Source organism: Ambystoma mexicanum, chromosome 3p, assembly GCF_040938575.1.
Source record: "Ambystoma mexicanum isolate Mex_15411 chromosome 3p, UKY_AmexF1_1, whole genome shotgun sequence".
Classification (NCBI taxonomy): domain Eukaryota; kingdom Metazoa; phylum Chordata; class Amphibia; order Caudata; family Ambystomatidae; genus Ambystoma; species Ambystoma mexicanum.
In genome coordinates this window covers 71,277,637-71,300,520 of record NC_090925.1, presented here as the reverse complement: position 1 = coordinate 71,300,520, position 22,884 = coordinate 71,277,637, and positions in this window count along the sequence as shown.

Sequence of the window (22,884 nt, the reverse complement as noted above, 5' to 3'; positions counted from 1 at the left end):
AGGCTATTGGGCACACTTTTAAAATCAGCTTTCGCAAAGAGGCTATTGGGGACACTTCTAAATTCAACTTTTCACAGAAATGCTATTGGGGACACTTCTACGTTCAACTTTCAGAGAGAGGTTATTGGGGACACTTCTAAATTCAACTTTTCACAGAGAGGCTAGTGGGGACACTTTTAGGTTCAACTTTTCACAGAGGCTATTTGGCGCACTTGTAAATTCAACTTTAACAATGAGGCTATTGGGCACACTTCTAAATTCAACTTTTCACAGAGTTTATTGGGGACATTTCTAAATTCAACTTTTCACAGAGGCTATTGGGCACACTTCTAAAATCAGCTTCCAGCAAGAGGCTATAGGGCACACTTCTAAATTCAACTTTAAGAAAGAGGCTATTGGGCACACTTCTAAATTCAACTTTTCACAGAGGCTATTGGGTACACTTCTAAAATCAGCTTCAGCAAAGAGGCTATTGGGCACACTTCTAAATTCAACTTTAACAAAGAGGCTATTGGGTAAACTTCTAAATTTAACTTTTCACAGAGTCTATTTGGCACACTTCTAATTTCAACTTTTCACAGAGGCTATTGGGCACACTTCTAAAATCAGCTTTCACAAAGAGGCTATTGGGCACACTTCTAAATTCAAATTTTCACAGAGTCTATTGGGCACACTTCTAGTTTCAACTTTTCACAGAGGCTATTGGGCACACTTCCAAAATCAGTTTTCGCAAAGAGGCTATTGGGCACACTTTTAAAATCAGCTTTCGCAAAGAGGCTATTGGGGACACTACTAAATTCAACTTTCCACAGAGACGCTATTGGGCACACTTCTAAATTCAACTTTAACAAAGAGGCTAATTGGGCACACTTCTAAATTCTACTTTCACAGAGAGGCTATTGGGGACAGAGAAGCTATTGGGGACACTTCTACGTTCAACTTTCACAGAGAGGTTATTGGGGACACTTCTAAATTCAACTTTTCACAGAGAGGCTATTGGGGACACTTTTAGGTTCAACTTTTCACAGAGAGGCTATTGGGCACACTTCTAAATTCAACTTTTCACAGAGGCTATTGGGTACACTTCGAAAATCAGCATTTTCACAGAGTCTATTGGGCACACTTCTATTTTCAACTTTTCACAGAGGCTATTGGGCACACTTCTTAAATCAGCTTTCGCAAAGAGGCTATTCTGCACACTTCTAAATTCAAATTTTCACAGAGTCTATTGGGCACACTTCTAATTTCAACTTTTCACAGAGGCTATTGGGCACACGTCTAAAATCAGCTTTCACAAAGAGGCTATTGGGCACACTTCTAAATTCAACTTTTCACAGAGTCTATTGGGCACACTTCTAGTTTCAACTTTTCACAGAGGCTATTGGGCACACTTCCAAAATCAGCTTTCACAAAGAGGCTATTGGGCACACTTTTAAAATCAGCTTTCGCAAAGAGGCTATTAGGGACACTACTAAATTAAACTTTCCACAGAGAGGCTAATGGGCACACTTCTAAATTCAACTTTAACAAAGAGGCTAATTGGGCACACTTCTAAATTCGACTTTCACAGAGAGGCTATTGCGGACAGAGAGGCTATTGGGGACACTTCTAAATTCAACTTTTCACACAGAGGCTATTGGGGACACTTCTAGGTTCAACTTTTCACAGAGGCTATTGGGCACACTTCTAAATTCTACTTTCACAGAGAGGCTATTGGGGACACTTCTAAATTCAACATTTCACAGAGAGGCTATTGGGGACACTTCTAGGTTCAACTTTTCACAGAGGCTATTGGGCACACTTCTAAATTCTACTTTCACAGAGAGGCTATTGGGGACACTTCTAAATTCAACTTTTCACAGAAATGCTATTGAGGACACTTCTACGTTCAACTTTCACAGAGAGGTTATTGGGGACACTTCTAAATTCAACTTTTCACAGAGAGGCTAGTGGGGACACTTTTAGGTTCAACTTTTCAAAGAGGCTATTTGGCGCACTTCTGAATTCTACTTTCACAGAGAGACTACTGGGCACAGAGAGGCTATTGGGTACACTTCTAAATTCAACTTTTCACAGAGAGGCTATTGGGCACACTTCTAAATTCAACTTTAACAATGAGGCTATTGGGCACACTTCTAAATTCAACTTTTCTCAGAGTCTATTGGGGACACTTCTAAATTCAACTTTTCACAGCGGCTATTGGGTACACTTCGAAAATCAGCATTTTCACAGAGTCTATTGGACACACTTCTATTTTCAACTTTTCACAGAGGCTATTGGGCACACTTCTTAAATCAGCTTTCGCAAAGAGGCTATTGGGCACACTTTTAAATTCAGCTTTCGCAAAGAGGCTATTGGGGACACTACTAAATTCCACTTTCCACAGAGAGGCTATTGGGGACAGAGAAGCTATTGGGGACACTTCTAAATTCAACTTTTCACAGAAATGCTATTGGGGACACTTCTAAATTCAACTTTTCACAGAGTCTATTTGGCACACTTCTAATTTCAACTTTTCACAGAGGCTATTGGGCACACTTCTAAAATCAGCTTTCACAAAGAGGCTATTGGGCACACTTCTAAATTCAACTTTTCACAGAGGCTATTGGGCACACTTCCAAAATCAGTTTTCGCAAAGAGGCTATTGGGCACACTTTTAAAATCAGCTTTCGCAAAGAGGCTATTGGGGACAGTACTAAATTCAAGTTTCCACAGAGAGGCTATTGGGCACACTTCTAAATTCAACTTTAACAAAGAGGCTAATTGGGCACACTTCTAAATTCTACTTTCACAGAGAGGCTATTGGGGACAGAGAAGCTATTGGGGAGACTTCTAAATTTAACCTTTCACAGAGATGCTATTGGGGACACTTCTACGTTCAACTTTCACAGAGAGGTTATTGGGGACACTTCTAAATTCAACTTTTCACAGAGAGGCTATTGGGGACACTTTTAGGTTCAACTTTTCACAGAGAGGCTATTGGGCACACTTCTAAATTCAACTTTTCACAGAGGCTATTGGGTACACTTCGAAAATCAGCATTTTCACAGAGTCTATTGGGCACACTTCTATTTTCAACTTTTCACAGAGGCTATTGGGCACACTTCTTAAATCAGCTTTCGCAAAGAGGCTATTCTGCACACTTCTAAATTCAAATTTTCACAGAATCTATTGGGCACACTTCTAATTTCAACTTTTCACAGAGGCTATTGGGCACACGTCTAAAATCAGCTTTCACAAAGAGGCTATTGGGCACACTTCTAAATTCAACTTTTCACAGAGTCTATTGGGCACACTTCTAGTTTCAACTTTTCACAGAGGCTATTGGGCACACTTCCAAAATCAGCTTTCGCAAAGAGGCTATTGGGCACACTTTTAAAATCAGCTTTCGCAAAGAGGCTATTAGGGACACTACTAAATTAAACTTTCCACAGAGAGGCTATTGGGCACACTTCTAAATTCAACTTTAACAAAGAGGCTAATTGGGCACACTTCTAAATTCGACTTTCACAGAGAGGCTATTGCGGACAGAGAGGCTATTGGGGACACTTCTAAATTCAACATTTCACACAGAGGCAATTGGGGACACTTCTAGGTTCAACTTTTCACAGAGGCTATTGGGCACACTTCTAAATTCTACTTTCACAGAGAGGCTATTGGGGACACTTCTAAATTCAACATTTCACAGAGAGGCTATTGGGGACACTTCTAGGTTCAACTTTTCACAGAGGCTATTGGGCACACTTCTAAATTCTACTTTCACAGAGAGGCTATTGGGGACAGAGAAGCTATTGGGGACACTTCTAAATTCAACTTTTCACAGAAATGCTATTGGGGACCCTTCTACGTTCAACTTTCACAGAGAGGTTATTGGGGACACTTATAAATTCAACTTTTCACAGAGAGGCTAGTGGGGACACTTTTAGGTTCAACTTTTCACAGAGGCTATTTGGCACACTTCTGAATTCTACTTTCACAGAGAGACTACTGGGCACAGAGAGGCTATTGGGGACACTTCTAAATTCAACTTTTCACAGAGAGGCTATTGGGCACACTTCTAAATTCAACTTTAACAATGAGGCTATTGGGCACACTTCTAAATTCAACTTTTCTCAGAGTCTATTGGGGACACTTCTAAATTCAACTTTTCACAGAGGCTATTGGGTACACTTCAAAAATCAGCATTTTCACAGAGTCTATTGGACACACTTCTATTTTCAACTTTTCACAGAGGCTATTGGGCACACTTCTTAAATCAGCTTTCGCAAAGAGGCTATTGGGCACAAGTTTAAAATCAGCTTTCGCAAAGAGGCTATTGGGGACACTACTAAATTCCACTTTCCACAGAGAGGCTATTGGGGACAGAGAAGCTATTGGGGACACTTCTAAATTCAACTTTTCACAGAAATGCTATTGGGGACACTTCTACGTTCAACTTTCAGAGAGAGGTTATTGGGGATACTTCTAAATTCAACTTTTCACAGAGAGGCTAGTGGGGACACTTTTAGGTTCAACTTTTCACAGAGGCTATTTGGCGCACTTCTGAATTCTACTTTCACAGAGAGACTACTGGGCACAGAGAGGCTATTGGGTACACTTCTAAATTCAACTTTTCACAGAGAGGCTATTGGGCACACTTCTAAATTCAACTTTAACAATGAGGCTATTGGGAACACTTCTAAATTCAACTTTTCTCAGAGTCTATTGGCGACACTTCTAAATTCAACTTTTCACAGAGGCTATTGGGTACACTTCGAAAATCAGCATTTTCACAGAGTCTATTGGACACACTTCTATTTTCAACTTTTCACAGAGGCTATTGGGCACACTTCTTAAATCAGCTTTCGCAAAGAGGCTATTGGGCACACTTTTAAAATCAGCTTTCGCAAAGAGGCTATTGGGGACACTTCTAAATTCAACTTTTCACAGAAATGCTATTGGGGACACTTCTACGTTCAACTTTCAGAGAGAGGTTATTGGGGACACTTCTAAATTCAACTTTTCACAGAGAGGCTAGTGGGGACACTTTTAGGTTCAACTTTTCACAGAGGCTATTTGGCGCACTTGTAAATTCAACTTTAACAATGAGGCTATTGGGCACACTTCTAAATTCAACTTTTCACAGAGTTTATTGGGGACATTTCTAAATTCAACTTTTCACAGAGGCTATTGGGCACACTTCTAAAATCAGCTTCCAGCAAGAGGCTATAGGGCACACTTCTAAATTCAACTTTAAGAAAGAGGCTATTGGGCACACTTCTAAATTTAACTTTTCACAGAGGCTATTGGGTACACTTCTAAAATCAGCTTCAGCAAAGAGGCTATTGGGCACACTTCTAAATTCAACTTTAACAAAGAGGCTATTGGGTACACTTCTAAATTCAACTTTTCACAGAGTCTATTTGGCACACTTCTAATTTCAACTTTTCACAGAGGCTATTGGGCACACTTCTAAAATCAGCTTTCACAAAGAGGCTATTGGGCACACTTCTAAATTCAAATTTTCACAAAGTCTATTGGGCACACTTCTAGTTTCAAATTTTCACAGAGGCTATTGGGCACACTTCCAAAATCAGTTTTCGCAAAGAGGCTATTGGGCACACTTTTAAAATCAGCTTTCGCAAAGAGGCTATTGGGGACACTACTAAATTCAACTTTCCACAGAGAGGCTATTGGGCACACTTCTAAATTCAACTTTAACAAAGAGGCTAATTGGGCACACTTCTAAATTCTACTTTCACAGAGAGGCTATTGGGGACACTTCTAAATTCATCATTTCACAGAGAGGCTATTGGGGACACTTCTAGGTTCAACTTTTCACACAGGCTATTGGGCACACTTCTAAATTCTACTTTCACAGAGAGGCTATTGGGGACAGAGAAGCTATTGGGGACACTTCTACGTTCAACTTTCACAGAGAGGTTATTGGGGACACTTCTAAATTCAACTTTTCACAGCGAGGCTATTGGGGACACTTTTAGGTTCAACTTTTCACAGAGAGGCTATTGGGCACACTTCTAAATTCAACTTTTCACAGAGGCTATTGGGCACACTTCTTAAATCAGCTTTCGCAAAGAGGCTATTCTGCACACTTCTAAATTCAAATTTTCACAGAGTCTATTGGGCACACTTCTAATTTCAACTTTTCACAGAGGCTATTGGGCACACGTCTAAAATCAGCTTTCACAAAGAGGCTATTGGGCACACTTCTAAATTCAACTTTTCACAGAGTCTATTGGGCACACTTCTAGTTTCAACTTTTCACAGAGGCTATTGGGCACACTTCCAAAATCAGCTTTCACAAAGAGGCTATTGGGCACACTTTTAAAATCAGCTTTCGCAAAGAGGCTATTAGGGACACTACTAAATTAAACTTTCCACAGAGAGGCTAATGGGCACACTTCTAAATTCAACTTTAACAAAGAGGCTAATTGGGCACACTTCTAATTTCGACTTTCACAGAGAGGCTATTGACGACAGAGAGGCTATTGGGGACACTTCTAAATTCAACTTTTCACACAGAGGCTATTGGGGACACTTCTAGGTTCAACTTTTCACAGAGGCTATTGGGCACACTTCTAAATTCTACTTTCTCAGAGAGGCTATTGGGGACACTTCTAAATTCAACATTTCACAGAGAGGCTATTGGGGACACTTCTGGGTTCAACTTTTCACAGAGGCTATTGGGCACACTTCTAAATTCTACTTTCACAGAGAGGCTATTGGGGACAGAGAAGCTATTGGAGACACTTCTAAATTCAACTTTTCACAGAAATGCTATTGAGGACACTTCTACGTTCAACTTTCACAGAGAGGTTATTGGGGACACTTCTAAATTCAACTTTTCACAGAGAGGCTAGTGGGGACACTTTTAGGTTCAACTTTTCACAGAGGCTATTTGGCGCACTTCTGAATTCTACTTTCACAGAGAGACTACTGGGCACAGAGAGGCTATTGGGTACACTTCTAAATTCAACTTTTCACAGAGAGGCTATTTGGCACACTTCTAAATTCATCTTTAACAATGAGGCTATTGGGCACACTTCTAAATTCAACTTTTCTCAGAGTCTATTGGGGACACTTCTAAATTCAACTTTTCACAGAGGCTATTGGGTACACTTCAAAAATCAGCATTTTCACAGAGTCTATTGGACACAATTCTATTTTCAACTTTTCACAGAGGCTATTGGGCACACTTCTTAAATCAGCTTTCGCAAAGAGGCTATTGGGCACACTTTTAAAATCAGCTTTCGCAAAGAGGCTATTGGGGACACTACTAAATTCCACTTTCCACAGAGAGGCTATTGGGGACAGAGAAGCTATTGGGGACACTTCTAAATTCAACTTTTCACAGAAATGCTATTGGGGACACTTCTACGTTCAACTTTCAGAGAGAGGTTATTGGGGATACTTCTAAATTCAACTTTTCACAGAGAGGCTATTGGGGACACTTTTAGGTTCAACTTTTCACCGAGTTCATTTGGCGCACTTCTGAATTCTACTTTCACAGAGAGACTACTGGGCACAGAGAGGCTATTGGGCACACTTCTAAATTCAACTTTTCACAGAGAGGCTATTGGGCACACTTCTAAATTCAACTTTAACAATGAGGCTATTGGGCACACTTCTAAATTCAACTTTTCTCAGAGTCTATTGGGGACACTTCTAAATTCAACTTTTCACAGAGGCTATTGGGTACACTTCGAAAATCAGCATTTTCACAGAGTCTATTGGACACACTTGTATTTTCAACATTTCACAGAGGCTATTGGGCACACTTCTTAAATCAGCTTTCGCAAAGAGGCTATTGGGCACACTTTTAAAATCAGCTTTCGCAAAGAGGCTATTGGGGACACTACTAAATTCCACTTTCCACAGAGAGGCTATTGGGGACAGAGAAGCTATTGGGGACACTTCTAAATTCAACTTTTCACAGAAATGCTATTGGGGACACTTCTACGTTCAACTTTCACAGAGAGGTTATTGGGGACACTTCTAAATTCAACTTTTTACAGAGATGCTAGTGGGGACACTTTTAGGTTCAACTTTTCACAGAGGCTATTTGGCTCACTTCTGAATTCTACTTTCACAGAGAGACTACTGGGCACAGAGAGGCTATTGGGTACACTTCTAAATTCAACTTTTCACAGAGAGGCTATTGGGCACATTTCTAAATTCAACTTTACCAATGAGGCTATTGGGCACACTTCTAAATTCAACTTTTCTCAGAGTCTATTGAGGACACCTCTAAATTCAACTTTTCACAGAGGCTATGGATACACTTCAAAAATCAGCATTTTCACAGAGTCTATTGGACACAATTCTATTTTCAACTTTTCACAGAGGCTATTGGGCACACTTCTTAAATCAGCTTTCGCAAAGAGGCTATTGGGCACACTTTTAAAATCAGCTTTCGCAAAGAGGCTATTGGGGACACTACTAAATTCCACTTTCCACAGAGAGGCTATTGGGGACAGAGAAGCTATTGGGGACACTTCTAAATTCAACTTTTCACAGAAATGCTATTGGGGACACTTCTACGTTCAACTTTCAGAGAGAGGTTATTGGGGATACTTCTAAATTCAACTTTTCACAGAGAGGCTAGTGGGGACACTTTTAGGTTCAACTTTTCACAGAGGCTATTTGGCGCACTTCTGAATTCTACTTTCACAGAGAGACTACTGGGCACAGAGAGGCTATTGGGTACACTTCTAAATTCAACTTTTCACAGAGAGGCTATTGGGCACACTTCTAAATTCAACTTTAACAATGAGGCTATTGGGCACACTTCTAAATTCAACTTTTCTCAGAGTCTATTGGCGACACTTCTAAATTCAACTTTTCACAGAGGCTATTGGGTACACTTCGAAAATCAGCATTTTCACAGAGTCTATTGGACACACTTCTATTTTCAACTTTTCACAGAGGCTATTGGGCACACTTCTTAAATCAGCTTTCGCAAAGAGGCTATTGGGCACACTTTTAAAATCAGCTTTCGCAAAGAGGCTATTGGGGACACTTCTAAATTCAACTTTTCACAGAAATGCTATTGGGGACACTTCTACGTTCAACTTTCAGAGAGAGGTTATTGGGGACACTTCTAAATTCAACTTTTCACAGAGAGGCTAGTGGGGACACTTTTAGGTTCAACTTTTCACAGAGGCTATTTGGCGCACTTGTAAATTCAACTTTAACAATGAGGCTATTGGGCACACTTCTAAATTCAACTTTTCACAGAGTTTATTGGGGACATTTCTAAATTCAACTTTTCACAGAGGCTATTGGGCACACTTCTAAAATCAGCTTCCAGCAAGAGGCTATAGGGCACACTTCTAAATTCAACTTTAAGAAAGAGGCTATTGGGCACACTTCTAAATTCAACTTTTCACAGAGGCTATTGGGTACACTTCTAAAATCAGCTTCAGCAAAGAGGCTATTGGGCACACTTCTAAATTCAACTTTAACAAAGAGGCTATTGGGTACACTTCTAAATTCAACTTTTCACAGAGTCTATTTGGCACACTTCTAATTTCAACTTTTCACAGAGGCTATTGGGCACACTTCTAAAATCAGCTTTCACAAAGAGGCTATTGGGCACACTTCTAAATTCAAATTTTCACAGAGTCTATTGGGCACACTTCTAGTTTCAACTTTTCACAGAGGCTATTGGGCACACTTCCAAAATCAGTTTTCGCAAAGAGGGTATTGGGCACACTTTTAAAATCAGCTTTCGCAAAGAGGCTAATTGGGCACACTTCTAAATTCTACTTTCACAGAGAGGCTATTGGGGACACTTCTAAATTCATCATTTCACAGAGAGGCTATTGGGGACACTTCTAGGTTCAACTTTTCACAGAGGCTATTGGGCACACTTCTAAATTCTACTTTCACAGAGAGGCTATTGGGGACAGAGAAGCTATTGGGGACACTTCTACGTTCAACTTTCACAGAGAGGTTATTGGGGACACTTCTAAATTCAACTTTTCACAGCGAGGCTATTGGGGACACTTTTAGGTTCAACTTTTCACAGAGAGGCTATTGGGCACACTTCTAAATTCAACTTTTCACAGAGGCTATTGGGTACACTTCGAAAATCAGCATTTTCACAGAGTCTATTGGGCACACTTCTATTTTCAACTTTTCACAGAGGCTATTGGGCACACTTCTTAAATCAGCTTTCGCAAAGAGGCTATTCTGCACACTTCTAAATTCAAATTTTCACAGAGTCTATTGGGCACACTTCTAATTTCAACTTTTCACAGAGGCTATTGGGCACACGTCTAAAATCAGCTTTCACAAAGAGGCTATTGGGCACACTTCTAAATTCAACTTTTCACAGAGTCTATTGGGCACACTTCTAGTTTCAACTTTTCACAGAGGCTATTGGGCACACTTCCAAAATCAGCTTTCACAAAGAGGCTATTGGGCACACTTTTAAAATCAGCTTTCGCAAAGAGGCTATTAGGGACACTACTAAATTAAACTTTCCACAGAGAGGCTAATGGGCACACTTCTAAATTCAACTTTAACAAAGAGGCTAATTGGGCACACTTCTAATTTCGACTTTCACAGAGAGGCTATTGAGGACAGAGAGGCTATTGGGGCACTTCTAAATTCAACTTTTCACACAGAGGCTATTGGGGACACTTCTAGGTTCAACTTTTCACAGAGGCTATTGGGCACACTTCTAAATTCTACTTTCACAGAGAGGCTATTGGGGACACTTCTAAATTCAACATTTCACAGAGAGGCTATTGGGGACACTTCTAGGTTCAACTTTTCACAGAGGCTATTGGGCACACTTCTAAATTCTACTTTCACAGAGAGGCTATTGGGGACAGAGAAGCTATTGGGGACACTTCTAAATTCAACTTTTCACAGAAATGCTATTGAGGACACTTCTACGTTCAACTTTCACAGAGAGGTTATTGGGGACACTTCTAAATTCAACTTTTCACAGAGAGGCTAGTGGGGACACTTTTAGGTTCAACTTTTCACAGAGGCTATTTGGCGCACTTCTGAATTCTACTTTCACAGAGAGACTACTGGGCACAGAGAGGCTAATGGGTAAACTTCTAAATTCAACTTTTCACAGAGAGGCTATTTGGCACACTTCTAAATTCAACTTTAACAATGAGGCTATTGGGCACACTTCTAAATTCAACTTTTCTCAGAGTCTATTGGGGACACTTCTAAATTCAACTTTTCACAGAGGCTATTGGGTACACTTCAAAAATCAGCATTTTCACAGAGTCTATTGGACACAATTCTATTTTCAACTTTTCACAGAGGCTATTGGGCACACTTCTTAAATCAGCTTTCGCAAAGAGGCTATTGGGCACACTTTTAAAATCAGCTTTCGCAAAGAGGCTATTGGGGACACTACTAAATTCCACTTTCCACAGAGAGGCTATTGGGGACAGAGAAGCTATTGGGGACACTTCTAAATTCAACTTTTCACAGAAATGCTATTGGGGACACTTCTACGTTCAACTTTCAGAGAGAGGTTATTGGGGATACTTCTAAATTCAACTTTTCACAGAGAGGCTATTGGGGACACTTTTAGGTTCAACTTTTCACCGAGGCTATTTGGCGCACTTCTGAATTCTACTTTCACAGAGAGACTACTGGGCACAGAGAGGCTATTGGGCACACTTCTAAATTAAACTTTTCACAGAGAGGCTATTGGGCACACTTCTAAATTCAACTTTAACAATGAGGCTATTGGGCACACTTCTAAATTCAACTTTTCTCAGAGTCTATTGGGGACACTTCTAAATTCAACTTTTCACAGAGGCTATTGGGTACACTTCGAAAATCAGCATTTTCACAGAGTCTATTGGACACACTTGTATTTTCAACATTTCACAGAGGCTATTGGGCACACTTCTTAAATCAGCTTTCGCAAAGAGGCTATTGGGCACACTTTTAAAATCAGCTTTCGCAAAGAGGCTATTGGGGACACTACTAAATTCCACTTTCCACAGAGAGGCTATTGGGGACAGAGAAGCTATTGGGGACACTTCTAAATTCAACTTTTCACAGAAATGCTATTGGGGACACTTCTACGTTCAACTTTCACAGAGAGGTTATTGGGGACACTTCTAAATTCAACTTTTTACAGAGATGCTAGTGGGGACACTTTTAGGTTCAACTTTTCACAGAGGCTATTTGGCTCACTTCTGAATTCTACTTTCACAGAGAGACTACTGGGCACAGAGAGGCTATTGGGTACACTTCTAAATTCAACTTTTCACAGAGAGGCTATTGGGCACATTTCTAAATTCAACTTTAACAATGAGGCTATTGGGCACACTTCTAAATTCAACTTTTCTCAGAATCTATTGAGGACACCTCTAAATTCAACTTTTCACAGAGGCTATGGGTACACTTCAAAAATCAGCATTTTCACAGAGTCTATTGGACACAATTCTATTTTCAACTTTTCACAGAGGCTATTGGGCACACTTCTTAAATCAGCTTTCGCAAAGAGGCTATTGGGCACACTTTTAAAATCAGCTTTCGCAAAGAGGCTATTGGGGACACTACTAAATTCCACTTTCCACAGAGAGGCTATTGGGGACAGAGAAGCTATTGGGGACACTTCTAAATTCAACTTTTCACAGAAATGCTATTGGGGACACTTCTACGTTCAACTTTCAGAGAGAGGTTATTGGGGATACTTCTAAATTCAACTTTTCACAGAGAGGCTATTGGGGAAACTTTTAGGTTCAACTTTTCACCAAGGCTATTTGGCGCACTTCTGAATGCTACTTTCACAGAGAGACTACTGGGCACAGAGAGGCTATTGGGCACACTTCTAAATTCAACTTTTCACAGAGAGGCTATTGGGCACACTTCTAAATTCAACTTTAACAATGAGGCTATTGGGCACACTTCTAAATTCAACTTTTCTCAGAGTCTATTGAGGACACTTCTAAATTCAACTTTTCACAGAGGCTATTGGGTACACTTCGAAAATCAGCATTTTCACAGAGTCTATTGGACACACTTCTATTTTCAACTTTTCACAGAGGCTATTGGGCACACTTCTTAAATCAGCTTTCGCAAAGAGGCTATTGGGCACACTTTTAAAATCAGCTTTCTCAAAGAGGTTATTGGGGACACTACTAAATTCCACTTTCCACAGAGAGGCTATTGGGGACAGAGAAGCTATTGGGGACACTACTAAATTCAACTTTTCACAGAAATGCTATTGGGGACACTTCTACGTTCAACTTTCACAGAGAGGTTATTGGGGACACTTCTAAATTCAACTTTTCACAGAGAGGCTAGTGGGGACACTTTTAGGTTCAACTTTTCACAGAGGCTATTTGGCTCACTTCTGAATTCTACTTTCACAGAGAGACTACTGGGCACAGAGAGGCTATTGGGTACAATTCTAAATTCAACTTTTCACAGAGAGGCTATTGGGCACATTTCTAAATTCAACTTTAACAATGAGGCTATTGGGCACACTTCTAAATTCAACTTTTCTCAGAGTCTATTGAGGACACCTCTAAATTCAACTTTTCACAGAGGCTATTGGGTACACTTTGAAAATCAGCATTTTCACAGAGTCTATTGGACACACTTCTATTTTCAACTTTTCACAGAGGCTATTGGGCACACTTCTTAAATCAGTTTTCGCAAAGAGGCTATTGGGCACACTTTTAAAATCAGCTTTCGCAAAGAGGCTATTGGGGACACTACTAAATTCCACTTTCCACAGAGAGGCTATTGGGCACACTTCTAAATTCAACTTTAACAAAGAGGCTAATTGGGCACACTTCTAAATTCTACTTTCACAGAGAGGCTATTGGGGACACTTCTAAATTCATCATTTCACAGAGAGGCTATTGGGGACACTTCTAGGTTCAACTTTTCACAGAGGCTATTGGGCACACTTCTAAATTCTACTTTCACAGAGAGGCTATTGGGGACAGAGAAGCTATTGGGGACACTTCTACGTTCAACTTTCACAGAGAGGTTATTGGGGACACTTCTAAATTCAACTTTTCACAGAGAGGCTATTGGGGACACTTTTAGGTTCAACTTTTCACAGAGAGGCTATTGGGCACACTTCTAAATTCAACTTTTCACAGAGGCTATTGGGTACACTTCGAAAATCAGCATTTTCACAGAGTCTATTGGGCACACTTCTATTTTCAACTTTTCACAGAGGCTATTGGGCACACTTCTTAAATCAGCTTTCGCAAAGAGGCTATTCTGCACACTTCTAAATTCAAATTTTCACAGAATCTATTGGGCACACTTCTAATTTCAACTTTTCACAGAGGCTATTGGGCACACGTCTAAAATCAGCTTTCACAAAGAGGCTATTGGGCACACTTCTAAATTCAACTTTTCACAGAGTCTATTGGGCACACTTCTAGTTTCAACTTTTCACAGAGGCTATTGGGCACACTTCCAAAATCAGCTTTCGCAAAGAGGCTATTGGGCACACTTTTAAAATCAGCTTTCGCAAAGAGGCTATTAGGGACACTACTAAATTAAACTTTCCACAGAGAGGCTATTGGGCACACTTCTAAATTCAACTTTAACAAAGAGGCTAATTGGGCACACTTCTAAATTCGACTTTCACAGAGAGGCTATTGCGGACAGAGAGGCTATTGGGGACACTTCTAAATTCAACTTTTCACACAGAGGCTATTGGGGACACTTCTAGGTTCAACTTTTCACAGAGGCTATTGGGCACACTTCTAAATTCTACTTTCACAGAGAGGCTATTGGGGACACTTCTAAATTCAACATTTCACAGAGAGGCTATTGGGGACACTTCTAGGTTCAACTTTTCACAGAGGCTATTGGGCACACTTCTAAATTCTACTTTCACAGAGAGGCTATTGGGGACAGAGAAGCTATTGGGGACACTTCTAAATTCAACTTTTCACAGAAATGCTATTGGGGACACTTCTACGTTCAACTTTCACAGAGAGGTTATTGGGGACACTTATAAATTCAACTTTTCACAGAGAGGCTAGTGGGGACACTTTTAGGTTCAACTTTTCACAGAGGCTATTTGGCACACTTCTGAATTCTACTTTCACAGAGAGACTACTGGGCACAGAGAGGCTATTGGGTACACTTCTAAATTCAACTTTTCACAGAGAGGCTATTGGGCACACTTCCAAATTCAACTTTAACAATGAGGCTATTGGGCACACTTCTAAATTCAACTTTTCTCAGAGTCTATTGGGGACACTTCTAAATTCAACGTTTCACAGAGGCTATTGGGCACACTTCAAAAATCAGCATTTTCACAGAGTCTATTGGACACACTTCTATTTTCAACTTTTCACAGAGGCTATTGGGCACACTTCTTAAATCAGCTTTCGCAAAGAGGCTATTGGGCACACTTTTAAAATCAGCTTTCGCAAAGAGGCTATTGGGGACACTACTAAATTCCACTTTCCACAGAGAGGCTATTGGGGACAGAGAAGCTATTGGGCACACTTCTAAATTCAACTTTAACAAAGAGGCTAATTGGGCACACTTCTAAATTCTACTTTCACAGAGAGGCTATTGGGGACATTTCTAAATTCATCATTTCACAGAGAGGCTATTGGGGACACTTCTAGGTTCAACTTTTCACAGAGGCTATTTGGCGCACTTCTGAATTCTACTTTCACAGAGAGACTACTGGGCACAGAGAGGCTATGGATACACTTGTAAATTCAACTTTTCACAGAGAGGCTATTGGGCACACTTCTAAATTCAACTTTAACAATGAGGCTATTGGGCACACTTCTAAATTCAACTTTTCTCAGAGTCTATTGGGGACACTTCTAAATTCAACTTTTCACAGAGGCTATTGGGTACACTTCGAAAATCAGCATTTTCACAGAGTCTATTGGACACACTTCTATTTTCAACTTTTCACAGAGAGGCTATTGCGGACAGAGAGGCTATTGGGGACACTTCTAAATTCAACTTTTCACACAGAGGCTATTGGGGACACTTCTAGGTTCAACTTTTCACAGAGGCTATTGGGCACACTTCTATATTCTACTTTCACAGAGAGGCTATTGGGGACACTTCTAAATTCAACATTTCACAGAGAGGCTATTGGGGACACTTCTAGGTTCAACTTTTCACAGAGGCTATTGGGCACACTTCTAAATTCTACTTTCACAGAGAGGCTATTGGGGACAGAGAAGCTATTGGGGACACTTCTAAATTCAACTTTTCACAGAAATGCTATTGGGGACATTTCTCGTTCAACTTTCACAGAGAGGTTATTGGGGACACTTCTAAATTCAACTTTTCACAGAGAGGCTAGTGGGGACACTTTTAGGTTCAACTTTTCACAGAGGCTATTTGGCGCACTTCTGAATTCTACTTTCACAGAGAGACTACTGGGCACAGAGAGGCTATTGGGTACACTTCTAAATTCAACTTTTCACAGAGAGGCTATTGGGCACACTTCTAAATTCAACTATAACAATGAGGCTATTGGGCACATTTCTAAATTCAACTTTTCTCAGAGTCTATTGGGGACACTTCTAAATTCAACTTTTCACAGAGGCTATTGGGTACACTGCAAAAATCAGCATTTTCACAGAGTTTATTGGACACACTTCTATTTTCAACTTTTCACAGAGGCTATTGGGCACACTTCTTAAATCAGCTTTCGCAAAGAGGCTATTGGGCACACTTTTAAAATCAGCTTTCGCAAAGAGGCTATTGGGGACACCACTAAATTCCACTTTCCACAGAGAGGCTATTGGGGACAGAGAAGCTATTGGGGACACTTCTAAATTCAACTTTTCACAGAAATTCTATTGGGGACACTTTTACGTTCAACTTTCAGAGAGAGGTTATTGGGGATACTTCTAAATTCAACTTTTCACAGAGAGGCTAGTGGGGACACTTTTAGGTTCAAATTTTCACATAGGCTATTTGGCGCACTTCTGAATTCTACTTTCACAGAGAGACTACTGGGCACAGAGAGGCTATTGGGTACACTTCTAAATTCAACTTTTCACAGAGAGGCCTATTGGGCACACTTCTAAATTCAACTTTAACAATGAGGCAATTGGGCACACTTCTAAATTCAACTTTTCTCAGAGTCTATTGGGGACACTTCTAAATTCAACTTTTCACAGAGGCTATTGGGTACACTTCGAAAATCAGCATTTTCACAGAGTCTATTGGACACACTTCTATTTTCAACTTTTCACAGAGGCTATTGGGCACACTTCTTAAATCAGCTTTCGCAAAGAGGCTATTGGGCACACTTTTAAAATCAGCTTTCGCAAAGAGGCTATTGGGGACACTACTAAATTCCACTTTCCACAGAGAGGCTATTGGGGACAGAGAAGCTATTGGGGACACTTCTAAATTCAACTTTTCACAGAAATGCTATTGGGGACACTTCTAAATTCAACTTTTCACAGAGAGGCTATTGGGCACATTTCTAAATTCAACTTTAACAATGAGGCTATTGGGCACACTTCTAAATTCAACTTTTCTCAGAGTCTATTGAGGACACTTCTAAATTCAACTTTTCACATAGGCTATTGGGTACACTTCGAAAATCAGCATTTTCACAGAGTCTATTGGACACACTTCTATTTTCAACTTTTCACAGAGGCTATTGGGCACACTTCTTAAATCAGCTTTCACAAAGAGGCTATTGGGCACACTTTTAAAATCAGCTTTCGCAAAGAGGCTATTGGGGACACTACTAAATTCCACTTTCCACAGAGAGGCTATTGGGGACAGAGAAGCTATTGGGCACACTTCTAAATTCAACTTTTCTCAGAGTCTATTGAGGACACTTCTAAATTCAACTTTTCACAGAGGCTATTGGGTACACTTCGAAAATCAGCATTTTCACAGAGTCTATTGGACACACTTCTATTTTCAACTTTTCACAGAGGCTATTGGGCACACTTCTTAAATCAGCTTTCGCAAAGAGGCTATTGGGCACACTTTTAAAATCAGCTTTCGCAAAGAGGCTATTGGGGACACTACTAAATTCCACTTTCCACAGAGAGGCTATTGGGGACAGAGAAGCTATTGGGGACACTTCTAAATTCAACTTTTCACAGAAATGCTATTGGGGACACTTCTTCGTTCAACTTTCACAGAGAGGTTATTGGGGACACTTCTAAATTCAACTTTTCACAGAGGGGCTAGTGGGGACACTTTTAGGTTCAACTTTTCACAGAGGCTATTTGGCGCACTTCTGAATTCTACTTTCACAGAGAGACTACTGGGCACAGAGAGGCTATTGGGTACACTTCTAAATTCAACTTATCACAGAGAGGCTATTGGGCACACTTCTAAATTCAACTTTAACAATGAGGCTATTGGGCACACTTCTAAATTCAACTTTTCTCAGAGTCTATTGGGGACACTTCTAAATTCAACTTTTCACAGAGGCTATTGGGTACACTTCGAAAATCAGCATTTTCACAGAGTCTATTGGACACACTTCTATTTTCAACTTTTCACAGAGGCTATTGGGCACACTTCTTAAATCAGCTTTCGCAAAGAGGCTATTGGGCACACTTTTAAAATCTGCTTTCGCAAAGAGGCTATTGGGGACACTACTAAATTCCACTTTCCACAGAGAGGCTATTGGGCACACTTCTAAATTCAACTTTAACAAAGAGGCTATTTGGGCACACTTCTAAATTCTACTTTCACAGAGAGGCTATTGGGGACACTTCTAAATTCATCATTTCACAGAGAGGCTATTGGGGACACTTCTAGGTTCAACTTTTCACAGAGGCTATTGGGCACACTTCTAAATTCTACTTTCACAGAGAGGCTATTGGGGACAGAGAAGCTATTGGGGACACTTCTAAATTTAACCTTTCACAGAGATGCTATTGGGGACACTTCTACGTTCAACTTTCACAGAGAGGTTATTGGGGACACTTCTAAATTCAACTTTTCACAGAGAGGCTATTGGGGACACTTTTAAGTTCAACTTTTCACAGAGAGGCTATTGGGCACACTTCTAAATTCAACTTTTCACAGAGGCTATTGGGTACACTTCGAAAATCAGCATTTTCACAGAGTCTATTGGGCACACTTCTATTTTCAACTTTTCACAGAGACTATTGGGCACACTTCTTAAATCAGCTTTCACAAAGAGGCTATTCTGCACACTTCCTAATTCAACTTTTCACAGAGTCTATTGGGCACACTTCTAATTTCAACTTTTCACAGAGGCTATTGGGCACACGTCTAAAATCAGCTTTCACAAAGAGGCTATTGGGCACACTTCTAAATTCAACTTTTCACAGAGTCTATTGGGCACACTTCTAGTTTCAACTTTTCACAGAGGCTATTGGGCACACTTCTAATTTCAACTTTTCACAGAGGCTATTGGGCACACGTCTAAAATCAGCTTTCACAAAGAGGCTATTGGGCACACGTCTAAATTCAACTTTTCACAGAGTCTATTGGGCACACTTCTAGTTTCAACTTTTCACAGAGGCTATTGGGCACACTTCCAAAATCAGCTTTCGCAAAGAGGCTATTGGGCACAATTTTAAAATCAGCTTTCGCAAAGAGGCTATTAGGGACACTACTAAATTAAACTTTCCACAGAGAGGCTATTGGGCACACTTCTAAATTCAACTTTAACAAAGAGGCTAATTGGGCACACTTCTAAATTTGACTTTCACAGAGAAGCTATTGGGGACAGAGAGGCTATTGGGGACACTTCTAAATTCAACTTTTCACACAGAGGCTATTGGGGACACTTCTAGGTTCAACTTTTCACAGAGGCTATTGGGCACACTTCTAAATTCTACTTTCACAGAGTGGCTATTGGGGACACTTTTAAGTTCAACTTTTCACAGAGAGGCTATTGGGCACACTTCTAAATTCAACTTTTCACAGAGGCTATTGGGTACACTTCGAAAATCAGCATTTTCACAGAGTCTATTGGGCACACTTCTATTTTCAACTTTTCACAGAGACTATTGGGCACACTTCTTAAATCAGCTTTCACAAAGAGGCTATTCTGCACACTTCCTAATTCAACTTTTCACAGAGTCTATTGGGCACACTTCTAATTTCAACTTTTCACAGAGGCTATTGGGCACACGTCTAAAATCAGCTTTCACAAAGAGGCTATTGGGCACACTTCTAAATTCAACTTTTCACAGAGTCTATTGGGCACACTTCTAGTTTCAACTTTTCACAGAGGCTATTGGGCACACTTCTAATTTCAACTTTTCACAGAGGCTATTGGGCACACGTCTAAAATCAGCTTTCACAAAGAGGCTATTGGGCACACGTCTAAATTCAACTTTTCACAGAGTCTATTGGGCACACTTCTAGTTTCAACTTTTCACAGAGGCTATTGGGCACACTTCCAAAATCAGCTTTCGCAAAGAGGCTATTGGGCACAATTTTAAAATCAGCTTTCGCAAAGAGGCTATTAGGGACACTACTAAATTAAACTTTCCACAGAGAGGCTATTGGGCACACTTCTAAATTCAACTTTAACAAAGAGGCTAATTGGGCACACTTCTAAATTTGACTTTCACAGAGAAGCTATTGGGGACAGAGAGGCTATTGGGGACACTTCTAAATTCAACTTTTCACACAGAGGCTATTGGGGACACTTCTAGGTTCAACTTTTCACAGAGGCTATTGGGCACACTTCTAAATTCTACTTTCACAGAGTGGCTATTGGGGACACTTCTAAATTCAACATTTCACAGAGAGGCTATTGGGGACACTTCTAGGTTCAACTTTTCACAGAGGCTATTGGGCACACTTCTAAATTCTACTTTCACAGAGAGGCTATTGGGGACAGAGAAGCTATTGGGGACACTTCTAAATTTAACCTTTCACAGAGATGCTATTGGGGACACTTCTACGTTCAACTTTCACAGAGAGGTTATTGGGGACACTTCTAAATTCAACTTTTCACAGAGAGGCTATTGGGGACACTTTTCGGTTCAACTTTTCACAGAGGCTATTGGGTACACTTCGAAAATCAGCATTTTCACAGAGTCTATTGGACACACTTCTATTTTCAACTTTTCACAGAGGCTATTGGGCACACTTCTTAAATCAGCTTTCGCAAAGAGGCTATTGGGCACACTTTTAAAATCAGCTTTCGCAAAGAGGCTATTGGGGACACTACTAAATTCCACTTTCCACAGAGAGGCTATTGGGGACAGAGAAGCTATTGGGGACACTTCTAAATTCAACTTTTCACAGAGATGCTATTGGGGACACTTCTAAATTCTACTTTCACAGAGAGGCTATTGGGGACACTTCTAAATTCATCATTTCACAGAGAGGCTATTGGGGACACTTCTAGGTTCAACTTTTCACAGAGGCTATTGGGCACACTTCTAAATTCTACTTTCACAGAGAGGCTATTGGGGACAGAGAAGCTATTGGGGACACTTCTAAATTTAACCTTTCACAGAGATGCTATTGGGGACACTTCTACGTTCAACTTTCACAGAGAGGTTATTGGGGACACTTCTAAATTCAACTTTTCACAGAGAGGCTATTGGGGACACTTTTAAGTTCAACTTTTCACAGAGGCTATTGGGTACACTTCGAAAATCAGCATTTTCACAGAGTCTATTGGGCACACTTCTATTTTCAACTTTTCACAGAGACTATTGGGCACACTTCTTAAATCAGCTTTCGCAAAGAGGCTATTCTGCACACTTCTAAATTCAACTTTTCACAGAGTCTATTGGGCACACTTCTAATTTCAACTTTTCACAGAGGCTATTGGGCACACGTCTAAAATCAGCTTTCACAAAGAGGCTATTGGGCACACTTCTAAATTCAACTTTTCACAGAGTCTATTGGGCACACTTCTAGTTTCAACTTTTCACAGAGGCTATTGGGCACACTTCTAATTTCAACTTTTCACAGAGGCTATTGGGCACACGTCTAAAATCAGCTTTCACAAAGAGGCTATTGGGCACACGTCTAAATTCAACTTTTCACAGAGTCTATTGGGCACACTTCTAGTTTCAACTTTTCACAGAGGCTATTGGGCACACTTCCAAAATCAGCTTTCGCAAAGAGGCTATTGGGCACAATTTTAAAATCAGCTTTCGCAAAGAGGCTATTAGGGACACTACTAAATTAAACTTTCCACAGAGAGGCTATTGGGCACACTTCTAAATTCAACTTTAACAAAGAGGCTAATTGGGCACACTTCTAAATTTGACTTTCACAGAGAAGCTATTGGGGACAGAGAGGCTATTGGGGACACTTCTAAATTCAACTTTTCACACAGAGGCTATTGGGGACACTTCTAGGTTCAACTTTTCACAGAGGCTATTGGGCACACTTCTAAATTCTACTTTCACAGAGTGGCTATTGGGGACACTTCTAAATTCAACATTTCACAGAGAGGCTATTGGGGACACTTCTAGGTTCAACTTTTCACAGAGGCTATTGGGCACACTTCTAAATTCTACTTTCACAGAGAGGCTATTGGGGACAGAGAAGCTATTGGGGACACTTCTAAATTTAACCTTTCACAGAGATGCTATTGGGGACACTTCTACGTTCAACTTTCACAGAGAGGTTATTGGGGACACTTCTAAATTCAACTTTTCACAGAGAGGCTATTGGGGACACTTTTAGGTTCAACTTTTCACAGAGAGGCTATTGGGCACACTTCTAAATTCAACTTTTCACAGAGGCTATTGGGTACACTTCGAAAATCAGCATTTTCACAGAGTCTATTGGACACACTTCTATTTTCAACTTTTCACAGAGGCTATTGGGCACACTTCTTAAATCAGCTTTCGCAAAGAGGCTATTGGGCACACTTTTAAAATCAGCTTTCGCAAAGAGGCTATTGGGGACACTACTAAATTCCACTTTCCACAGAGAGGCTATTGGGGA